Source organism: Otolemur garnettii, unplaced genomic scaffold (genome assembly GCF_000181295.1).
Source record: "Otolemur garnettii isolate 467f Iridium unplaced genomic scaffold, OtoGar3 scaffold00239, whole genome shotgun sequence".
Taxonomy (NCBI): domain Eukaryota; kingdom Metazoa; phylum Chordata; class Mammalia; order Primates; family Galagidae; genus Otolemur; species Otolemur garnettii.
In genome coordinates this window covers 791,203-802,688 of record NW_003852634.1, presented here as the reverse complement: position 1 = coordinate 802,688, position 11,486 = coordinate 791,203, and the positions used below count along the sequence as shown (strand labels likewise).

Here is an 11,486-nt window from a genome sequence, read left to right as displayed (position 1 = left end):
TAGTTGGGACTACAGGTGCCTGCCATAATGCCTGCCCATTTTTTGGTTGTAGCTGTCCTATGCTAGATTTGAACCTGCCAGCTCTGGTGTATGTGGCTGGCGCCTTAGCTGCTTGAGCTACAGGTGCAGAGCCTTTTCTTTTCTTTCTTTCTTTCTTTTTTTTTTTTTTAAGACAGAGTGTCACTGTGTTGCCCTCAGTAGAGTGCCAAGGCATCACAGCTCACAGCAACCTCCAACTCTTGGGCTTAAGAGACTCTCTTGCCTCGGCCTACCAAGAAGCAGGGACTATAGGCATCCGCCACAATGCCCAGCTATTTTTTATTCCAGTTGTCATTGTTGTTTAGCTGGCCCAGACTGTATTCAAACCTGCCACCCTTGGTGTATGTGGCTCATGCCATAACCACTGTTCTATAGACACTGAGCCCTTAGCTTTGTTATTATCACTAAGAACTACTTTAGCTATATGGGGGTTTGTCTGGTTCCATACAAAATGAAGAATTATTTTTTCTAAATCTTGAAAGTATGATATTGGTATTTCAATGAGGAAGGCATTACATCTGTAGATTACTTTGGGAAGTATAGACATTTTAACAATATTGATTCTTTCTAGCCATGATCATGGTATGTTCTTCCATTTATTAATATCTACTGCTATTTGTTTTCTTAGGGTTTCATAATGTTCTTTATAGAGGTCCTTCACCTCTTTCGTTAGATATATTCCTAGGTATTTCATTTTCTTTGAAGCTATTGTGAAGGAGATTGTGTCCTTAATTAACTTGTCATCTTGGCTGCTATTGGTGTATACAAAGGCTACTGATTAGTGGACATTGATTTTATATCCTGAGACATTACTATAGTTTTGATCACTTCCAGGAGTCTTGTGGTGGACTCTTTGGAGTTCTCTAAATATAAGATCATATCATAAGGAAAGAGGGAGAGTTTGACCTCCTCTACTCCCATTTGGATGCCCCTAATTTCCTTCTCTTGCCTGATTATATTGGCTGGAACTTATAGCACTGTGTTGAATAGCAGTGACAGTAGAAGACAACCTTGTCTGGTTCCAGCTCTAGGTGGAAAAGCTTTCAGTTTCTCTCCATTCAGTAAAATATTAGCTGTGGGTTTGTCATAGATGTCTTCAGTCAGTTTAAGAAATGTGCCACCTATACCTATATTATTCAGTGTTCTAATTAGAAAAGGGATATTGAATTTTATTGAATGCTTTTTCTGCATCTATTGAGAGGATCATATGGTCTTTATTTTTGCTTCCATTGACATGGTGAATCACGTTTATGGATTAACCTATGGGTTTTTTTTTTTTTTTAAAGAGTCTCACTATGTCACCCTTGGTAGAGTGCCATGGCGTCACAGCTCACAGGAACCTCCAACTCTTGGGCTTAAGCAATTCTCTTGCCTCACCCTCCTAAGTAGCTCGAACTACAGGCACCCACCATAACGCCCAGCTATTTTGCTTGCAGTTGTCTATTGTTGTTTAGCTGGCCCTGGGCGAGGTTCAAACCCACCACCCTCAGTATATGTGGCTGACATCGTAACCACTGTACTATGGGTGCCAAGCCAGGATTTGCCTGTGTTAAACCAGCCTTGCATACCTGGGATAAAACCTACTTGATCATAATGCATGAGACTTTTTTGTTGAAAACTTGTAGTCCATTGGCTAGAATTTTGTTGAGAATTTTTGCATCTATATTCATTATTGAAATTGGTCTGAAGTTCTCCTTTTTAGTTGGATCTTTTCCTGGTTTTGGTATCAGGGTAATGTTTGCTTTGTAGAAGATGTTGGGGAATATTCCTTTCTCCTCCATTTTTTGGAATAACTTCTGCAGTAGGGGAATGAGCTCTTCTTTGAAGGTTTGATAGAATTCTAAAGTGAAGCCATCCGGACCAGGGCATTTTTTTGTTGGGAGACTTTTTTTTTTTTTTTTTTTGAGACAGAGTCTCAAGCTGTTGCCCTGGGTAGAGTGCTGTGCCATCCCAACTCACAGCAACATCCAACTCATTTGGGAGACTTTTTTATTGTTTCTTTGATCCCAGTGCTTGAAATTGGTTTGTTCAGAAGATCTATTTCTTCCTGGATAAGTCTAGGGAGAGAGTGTGATTCCAAATATTGATCCATTTCCTTCACATTGTCAAATTTCTGGGCATAGAGTTTCTGGTAGTATTCAGAGATAATTGCTTGTGTCTCTGTGGCATCTGTTATTTCCCCTTTATCATTTCTGATTGAAGTTACTAGAGATTTTGCTTTTCTATTTCTGGTTAGTCTGGCCAAAGGTTTATTTATTTTATTTTTCTAAAAAAACAACTCCTTGTTTCATTAATTCTCAGAATGATTCTTTTGTTTTCAATTTCACTAATCTCTGATTTAATTCAGGATATTTCTTTTCTTTGGTTGGATTTAGGCTTTGATTTTTCTTTCTTTATTTTTTTTTGAGACATAATCTCACTATGTCACTCTCAGTAGAGTGCTATGACGTCACAGCTCACAGCAACCTCAAACTCTTGGGCTTAAGCAATTCTCTTGCCTCAGCCTCCCAAGTAGCTGGGAGTACAGGCACCCACAACAATGCCTGGCTTTTTATTGTTGTTCTTGTCATTACTGTTTGGCATACCCAGTTGGATTTGAACCCACCAGTTTCTGTGTATGTGGCTGGCCCCCTAGCCCCTGAGGTACAGGCACCAAGCCAGATTATTCTTTTTCCAATTCCATAAGATGGTTTGTGAGTTTGCTGATGCACTCTCTTTCTGTTTTTCAGATGTAGGCATCTAAAGCAATAAATTTTCCTCTCAAAACTGCTTTTGCTGTATTCCACCAGTTTTAGTAGCTGTGTCTGCATTGTTGTTATGTTCAAGGAAGTTAATGATTTCCTTTTTTTATCTCTACCCAGCTGTCATTCAGCATAAGGTTGTTTAATTTCCATGCAGGTAAAATGTCAGTTCTTTTGATTCTGTTGAGGTTTGTTTTGTGTCCTAGGATATGATCAATTTTGGATAATGTTCCATGAGCTGATGAGAATAAGGTATATTATTTAGCTTTGGGATGGAGCATTCTGTATACATCTATCAAGCACAGTTGTTCTAGCGTCACACTAAGGTCCCTTATATCTTTGTTTAGTATCTGTTCAGAGGATCTGCCTAGCTCTGTAAGAGGAGTATTTAAATTCCCTGCTATTCTGGTGTTATGGAATATCATATTGTTCTGACTAATTAAAGTAGGCCTTTCTCAGGAACCTGGGATCATTTAAATTGGGTTATAAATATTTAGAATTGATATGTCATCTTGTATTATTCCCTTCACCAGTATGAAGTGTCCATCTTTGTCTTTTTTGACGTTAGTTGCTTTAAATTCGCTTGTTTCTGAAAATAAGATTGCAACCCCTCTTTTCTTCTGAATTCTGTTTGCCTGAAAAATTGTCTTCCTATCCTTAACTCTGAGTTTTAATTTGTCCTTTGAAGGCTAGGTGTGTTTACTGCAGACCACAAATGGATGGCTTGTGTTTATCCAAGAAGCCAATGTATGCCTCTTCAGTGGAGAATTCAAGCCATTAACATTTATTAAAAAATGAATAAGTGTGGTAGACTTCTATTCATCTTATTTTGTGGAAGTCCATTGCTAAGTTTTATCTTTTACATCATTTTGGAAGCTAGGTTTTATCCTTTAGTTTCTGGGTTCTTACTTTGCTGTTGCTCCATTGTGATGGTCAGTGTGTAGAACAGGTTGAAGTATTTTTTGTAGAGCTGGTCTTATTGTGGCAAACTTCCTCAATGTTTGCATATCAGTAAAAGATTTGAATTCTCCATGAAATTTAAAGCTTAGCTTAGCAGGCTTTAGAATTCTGGGCGAGAAATTTTTTTGTTTATGTAGATTAAAGATAGATGACCATTGCCTTCTAGCTTGAAAAGTTTCATTTCAGAAGTCCACAGTCACCCTGATGGATTTGCCAAAGTATGTCAATTGGCTCTAGTCCTTGCAGCTTGCAGAATTTTTTCTTTTGTCTTGACTTTGGACAGACTCATCACAATGTGTCTTGGAGAAGCTCTATTTGAGTTGAGGCTACCTGGGGTGCAATATCCCTCTGAAAGGAATGTATCAGAATCTTTGGTGATATTTGGGAAATTTTCATTTATAACATTCTCTAGTATGGCTTCCATTCCTCTTGAGCATTCTTCCTCCCCATGGGATACCTATAACTCGTGTGTTTGAATGCTTCATGTAGTCCCATAATTTTGTCAGTGAATGTTCTGCTTTATCTCTTTTTTCTGCCTCTTTAAATGTCTAAGTTATCTCAAGAGCTTTGTCCTTTACCTCTGATAGTCTTTCTTCTGCGTGGTCTAATCTGTTATTGATACTTTCTATTGCATCTTTAAGTTCCCTGATAGACTGCTTCAATTCCTTTAGCTCTGCTATATCCTTTTCATATTCTTCATGTCATTCATCTCTTATTTGATTCTGTTTTTGGATTTCCTTTTGGTTATCTTCTGCTTTCCCAGAAATTTCCTTCATTGCTTTTATTATCTATATTTTAAATCCCCCTTCTGTTATTTCTAACATTTCTTTATAGGTAAAATCCTCTGGAGTAGCTACCTCATGGTCCCTTGGCAGGGGGGGTTGGTCTGGTCTGGTTTTTCATGTTGCTAGGATTTTTTTTTTTTTTTTTGCTGTTACTTCCTCATGAGTGTTTTCTTTTGTCTGTTTCCTTACCCTAATTTGACTTTTACTACCTCTTGCTCTTTAAGTTATCGTGCTTTCTGACCTAAGGTGTTGAGGAGTCCTCTTGGTATAGGACACTTCTCCACTGTTTTTGTCCTCCTCTTTGGGTCCAGAAGTCTCCTGCTGCCTTCCTACATCTCCAAAGGGTTGTTTCTGTGTACAGGCCACAAGCCAGAGGTGCTTGGAGTCCTCTCTCCCCAATCTCACTGTGCCCAGTTGCAAAGAAGCTGTTACTCAGATGCCATCTTGCTCTGCTCCTCTGACTCCTATTTCTGAAAATTTCTTATACCTCAAGAGGCTCCAACATTTATGACTCTGGCAGATAGTAAATGGACATACAGCATTTTATTTCTGCCAATGTAAAAGGATGCACATTTATTTCTTTGATCTCTTCTGCTGTTGCTGAACAGAAGATGTGGCTGTCTCTTCAGATTCAGATAAAAATATCTTGCTTAATTTTATGGTTGCTTGGAATTGTGATATTCACAAAATGTCATTCAATGTAAAATAAAAAATATGAAAATCAATCATAAAACTCAGTGATTTGCTTTTATATTTAACTTTCATAAATGGTGCAAAACTCAACAGTGATTAGAGAAGGTGTAGCAATATCCCATCATGGACAGTGATAATGTTTTCAGTGATTTCTGGATCGATTCTCTAAAATATTGTGGTTTACCTTGATCACAATAAGCCAGAGAGGCAACACCATTTCACTCTCTTATCTTAGGTAATAGAAAAACCTGAGTTTCAATGACCTTTATTTATGTTTATATAAGTACCTTAGGAGTATTTTCAAAATACATATAAATAACCAGAATATCTTTAAAAAAAACAGCAGCATGAAAACAGGACCCAGTGCTCTCTTCATCTTCTTATAATCTTGTCTTTGAATTAATAAAAAAGGGCTTTGTTCTACCTTCATATTCCCTAAAGAGCTAAATAGCAACTCATGGGTCAAGAGATTATAAAAGGCAGTATCACAACATAAATAGTTCACAGCAAATATTCAGTAAATGTTTGCTGATGTAATATATGAAACCCCTGTGTATAAATGCAGAGTCTGGACATATTCTAGTATTTATCTGTGACTACCTTTCGGAAACTTAAAGACTGGTAAAGGAGGTCGCTGAGAGCTGGGAGGAGGTGGCAGACAATGGGGAAAAAGACAGACGGTTGGAAAAAAAAAAAAAACCTGAAGATCACACAAAAGGTGAGCAGGAAATCCAAATCTCCTACCGAAGTGCCCATTGTGATTCAGGATGATAGCCTTCCCATGGGGGCCCCCTCCACAGATCCGTATCCTCAAGAGGCCCACCAGCAATGGTGTGGTCAGCAGCCCCAACTCCAGCAGCAGGCCATCCCTTCCAGTCAAGTCCCTAGCGCAGCAGCAGGGGAGTACTTGAGTCCCGGAAGCAGATCCTGGGCAGCACCAGCCCCGAGGAGGAGCAGGAGAAACCCATCCTTGACAGGCCAACCAGGATCTCCCAACCCGAAGACAGCAGGCAGCCCAATAATGTGATCAGACAGCCTTTGGGTCTTGCTGGATCATAAGGCTTCAAAAAGCGCAGATAAATGCAGGCAAGAAAGGATGCTGCCTCAGATACCATCACAGCCTCCTCAGTCGTCCACCACGGGTTGCACTGTAGTGGCAGAGAGCTGGACTTGAGCAAGGGTAGGACCTGACTTGCTTGCACTGTGATCCCCCTTGCTCCGCTCACTGTGACCTTGAACCCCATGCACTGTGACCTTCCCCCTTCCCTCCTCTTCCCACTGTGATTGGCATGTCGACAAGGGCTGTCCCAAGTCAATGGAAAGGGAAAGGGGTGGGGTTGGGGAGGGTTGTGGGGGACACACCAAGGACTCAAAGTAGAGTCAGGCAGTGCCACTTGGCCACTTGGGGTAAAGCTAGTGCCAGCAATAACAGTTTATCACGCTCATTAATTTGGGATTTCAAAACACAAATGAGAACTCCTGCCTACCCACCCCTAAGTGCATGTCTTCATCACTTAAAAAGTAAGTTCCATTTGAGAATATCCTTTCTTTTTTTTCCCTTATTTTTGTTTGTTTATACAAATATCTGATTTGCAAGAAAAAGCACATGGGAGGGGTTTTAGCAGTTTAACGAATTTTTAATTGAGAAAGGTAGTTTGGTAGTCTACTTAAAAATGTTTCTAGGACATTCACTAGAAAAATTAACCAATAGGATTTTGATGAACTGAGCTTCTGTATTCCTACTGCCGCCCAGAAAAGGGGCAGGGCTCTGTAGCCCCCAGGACAGATGAGTACCCCATGCCTATACCTCTCTCCCCCAGCTAAGTCCCAGGACATCTTGGCCTTGCTGCAGACTGGGTCTGTAGACTCAGAGAGCCTGGGGAGGGTGCCAACCCCACCTCTAGTATTTTGGGACATAGGGAAAGTATACAGACTTCCCCTTCCCATACCCCTCAGAGTGGTTCCCTACCAGCCAGGCTTGCTAATTCTAGAAGAAAACAAGGAGTTATCAGGGAGTGAGACTGCACTCCTGGATTTAGAAGTAAAGGATGTGAGATTGTTCAGTATTTTTCTGTCAGTACAGGAAGAGCAGGGGACTCTGAGCCTTCTTCCTTAAGTGGTAGCTAGATCCTCCCACTCCAGCAAGGCTTGAACTCTTAACTGTCTGTGGTGCTTCATCTCCGTTGATGGCCCCAGCTCAGTAACTTTACTTGGTACATTTCCTGTGTGAAATCAGTATCTTGGGAGCAGACCATTTTGAATAAAATGGGGAAAAGAAAAGCTTGCATTGCAAAGATTGATAACAGACTGGTTCCCCATAGACTTAGGCAGAGCAAGGGCCTGGAATAAAGGTAGTTCTTACTCTGTCCCTGGAGATTTGCTTTGGCTCCTGTAAGTAGAAGAGGCAACTGCCTAGAGCAGTGCTCAAGTTCTCCGGTCCCTTCTGTTGCACTGCACCTTATCCCTCAGCCAGCCAGAGGGCCACCCCACTCCTGAGCAGCAGATAAGTCTTAGAGTAGTTGGTATGATTTTGTGATTAGGCAGCACACGGTGGCCAAAGTGGCGAGCTCAGTTTCACTGACTGGCTCACTCCACTTTCGGTTCACCCAGCTCTCAGCCTTGTGGGAGCTGTGGGAATAGTAGGCCAGACCAGCAAGCCATGTCCCACTATAATTTCCCCTTGGGAGGAAGGGCCAGATGCCAGGTGAATCAGTGACTAGTCCATAGCACAGCCTTATAGCTGTGTGAAGCCAGGAATTTTCCTAAAGCAAAACTGGAACAAGGCTTCAATAAGTAAGAGGGAGAATTATCTCTAGGGGTGAGCAAGGAAGAAAGTTGGCTGCTATCTTTATAGTTCCACTGCCCTGACCAGGTGTCCACATTCTAAATGTACAGTGTCCATCCCTCATGTAATAGTGGTTTCTGGCCCAACATGAGACTGTCTTTTCTATTGGAGAAGGATGCAGAGGTAGTCTCGGTGGGAAGTCCAGGAGTGCTCATTGCTCAGCCATTAGTACCACCTGTTCTTACCCCACCCCGTCCAATGGGAGCCACATGAAGGCAGGCTGGTGGGTGTCTGGATTGAGGATGTGGCAGGGACTGAAGCTGCCACCTCCCTCCTGCCAAAGATGGGGTTCTGCCCACTGTGTGCCTGTCACCATCCACCAGCAGTTATGCCCTGGCTTCCAGATGAAGAGGTGGCAAGCAAAATTTTAAAAAGAAAACAGGAAACTTTATTGTGTTGGGGGTAGGAGGGAGGGAAGATGAGAAAATGGTTTGGATTTTGTGTGTTTTTTTTTTTTTTTTTTTTTTAGTAGTTATCGGTTACTTTCCTTTTTTTTTTTTTAGTAGTTATCGGTTACTTTCCTTAAGTGCTTTTGTTTTTCCTTTTCTTTTTTAAAGTAAGTTGCAGGCTTTGGCTTGGAAAACCCCAGGGGAATGGGGGGCAAAAACCTGAGGCTGCTGCCCCTTTATCTGCCTTCATGGTATTACTCCCTCCCCCTAGCTCCTCCCTGATCCCATGAGCCAGGCCTCAGACCTTCCAGCTAATCGCTTCCCATGAGCCACTACTCTGATGTCAGCCTATAACCAAAGGAGCTGGGGATACAGGCCTGGTGAGCAACTTTTCTCAGCCCACTTAATCAGGGTGCTCCTCACCTGCAGGCAGGAGGAAACACCCTATCTGCTACCATCAGTCCCTTCCAGAGCCCACCTGCCCCACCCAGCCATACCCTGCTATGCTCCATCTGGGGGTGCTCTGCTCAGGGATGGGCCAGCAGGGCTACACCCAGCCTCCCTGGTAAGCAGAAACTCAAGAAACCTCTGGGGTCCTGTTTTCTTGTGTGATCCCAGGGGTTCATATGGACCCTGTGGGTGTCAGAAGGGCATGGGAGGGAAGGCTGCAACCCTGCAGTCTTGCTCTGCTGCTGTAGCAGGCAGCTGCCCACTCCCACCACACCCTGCACCATGGACTCCTCAGTCAGCAGATTAAGCATTTTATAAATTATATTATATTTTATTTTTTTTTGTGATTTTCCTTTCTTTTTTTTTTATTAAATGATAATTATGTACATTAATGCAATTCTGGGGTACAGTGTGGTGTTTTCACATACAATTCAAAATATTTTCATCAAACTGGTTAACATAACCTTCATGTCATTTTCTTAGTTATTGTGTTAAGACAATCATATTCTACTCTTAGAAGGATTCATTGTACCCTTGTAAGATAAACCATCGAAGTGATCCCTCCAATCACCCTCCCTCTACCCATTCTTCCCATCCCTCTCCCTCCCCCTCCATGTATTCTTAGGGTGTTATTAGGTTATAGATCTCGTATGAAAGCTATAAATTAATTTCATAATAGGACTGTGTACACTGGATACTTTTTCTTTCATTCCTGTGATGCTTTGCTAAGAACACTTTCCAGCTCCATCCATGTGAACATGAAGGGCGTAAAGTCTCCATCTTTCTTGATGACTGCATAGTATTCCATGGTGTACATATACCACAGTTTGTTGATCCATTCGTGGATCGATGGGCACCCAGGCTTCTTCCATGACCTGGCAATTATGAATTGGGCTGCAATAAACATTCTGATACAAATATATTTGTTGTAATGCGATTTTTGGTCGTCTGGGAATATACCTAATAAAGGAATTGCAGGGTCAAATGGCAGGTCTATTTTTAGTTCTCTAAGTGTTCTCCAGATGTCTTTCCAAAAGGAACATATTAGTTTACATTTCCATTAGCAGTGTAGAAGTGTTCCCTTTTATCCACATCCACGCCAGCATCTCTGGTTTTGGGATTTTGTAATATGGGCTAATCTTACTGGAGTAAGGTGATATCTCAAAAAGTAGTTTTGATTTACATTTCTCTAATGATTAAGAATGGTGAGCATTTTTTCATATATCTGTAGGCCACACACCGATCTTCTTTGCAGAAATTTCTCTTCAAGTCCCTTGCCCATCCTGAGATGAGATCACTCATTCTCTTCTTACTAATACGTTTGAGTTCTCTATGGATTCTGGTTATTAAACCTTTGTCAGACACATAACCTGCAAAAATCTTCTCCCATTCTGAGCAGGGTCTGCTTGCTTTACTTACTGTGTTCTTGGCTGTGCAGAAGCTCTTTAGTTTGATCAGGTCCCAATAGTGTATTTTTGATGTTGCTTCAATTGCCTGGGGTGTCCTCATCATAAAATATTCACCCAGGCTGATTTCTTACAGTGTTTTCCATGCACTTTCTTCTAGTATTTTTATGTTTTCATGTCTTCAGTTTAAATCTTTAATCCAGTGAGAGACTATCTTAGTTAATGGTGAAGGTGTGGGTCTAGTTTCAGTCTTCTACAGGTTGCCATCCAGTTCACCCAGCACCATTTGTTAAATAGGAAATCTTTTCCCCACTCAGTGTTTTTAATTGGCTTGTCAAAGATCAGGTAGCAGTAAGTAGCTGGATTCATCTGTTGGTTCTCTATTCTGTTCCAAACATCTACCTCTTTATTTTTGTGCCAGTACCATGCTGTTTTGATCATTATAGATTTATAGTAAAATGTGAGGTCTGGTAGCATGATTTCTCTTGCTTGGTTTTTATTCCTGAGTGATGTCTTGGCTATTCGAGGTTTTTTCTGATTCCATATGAAATGAAATATTACTTTTTCAAGATCTTTAAAATATGACAGTGGAGCTTTAATAGGGATTGCATTAAAATTATATATTGTTTTGGGTAGTATGGACATTTTAACAATGTTGACTCTTCTCAGCATTGAGTATGGTATGTTTTTCCATTTGTTAACATTTTCTATTTCTTTTCTTAGAGTTTCATAGTTCTCCTTATAGAGATTTTTCACATCCTTTGTTAGGTAAACTCCCAAATATTTCATCTTCTTTGGCACTACTTTGAACTGAATAGAGTCCTTGACTGTTTTTTTAGCTTGGCTGCTGTTGGTGTATATAAAGGCTACAGATTTATGAGTGTTGATTTTATAACCTGAGATGCTGCTATATTCCTTGATCACTTCTAGGAATTTCGCAGTTGAATCTCTAGTGTTTTCCAGATATACAATCATATCATCTGCGAAAAGTGAAAGTTTAATCTCTTCTGACCCTATATGGATGCCCTTAATCACCTTATTGTGATGGCTAAAACTTCCATTACAATGTTAAAGAGCAATGGAGACAATGGGCAACCTTGCCTGGTTCCTGATCTGAGTGGAAATGACTTCAATTTAACTCAATTCAATACAATATTGGCTGTAGGTTTGCTGTAGAT

General features: G+C 40.9%; 1 pseudogene; it reads left to right on the top strand.

Annotated features, from left to right (window-relative positions):
- Positions 1-6,298, top strand: part of LOC100960653 — an 11,156-nt pseudogene extending 4,858 nt beyond the window's left edge.
- The last annotated feature ends 5,188 nt before the right edge of the window (positions 6,299-11,486 follow it).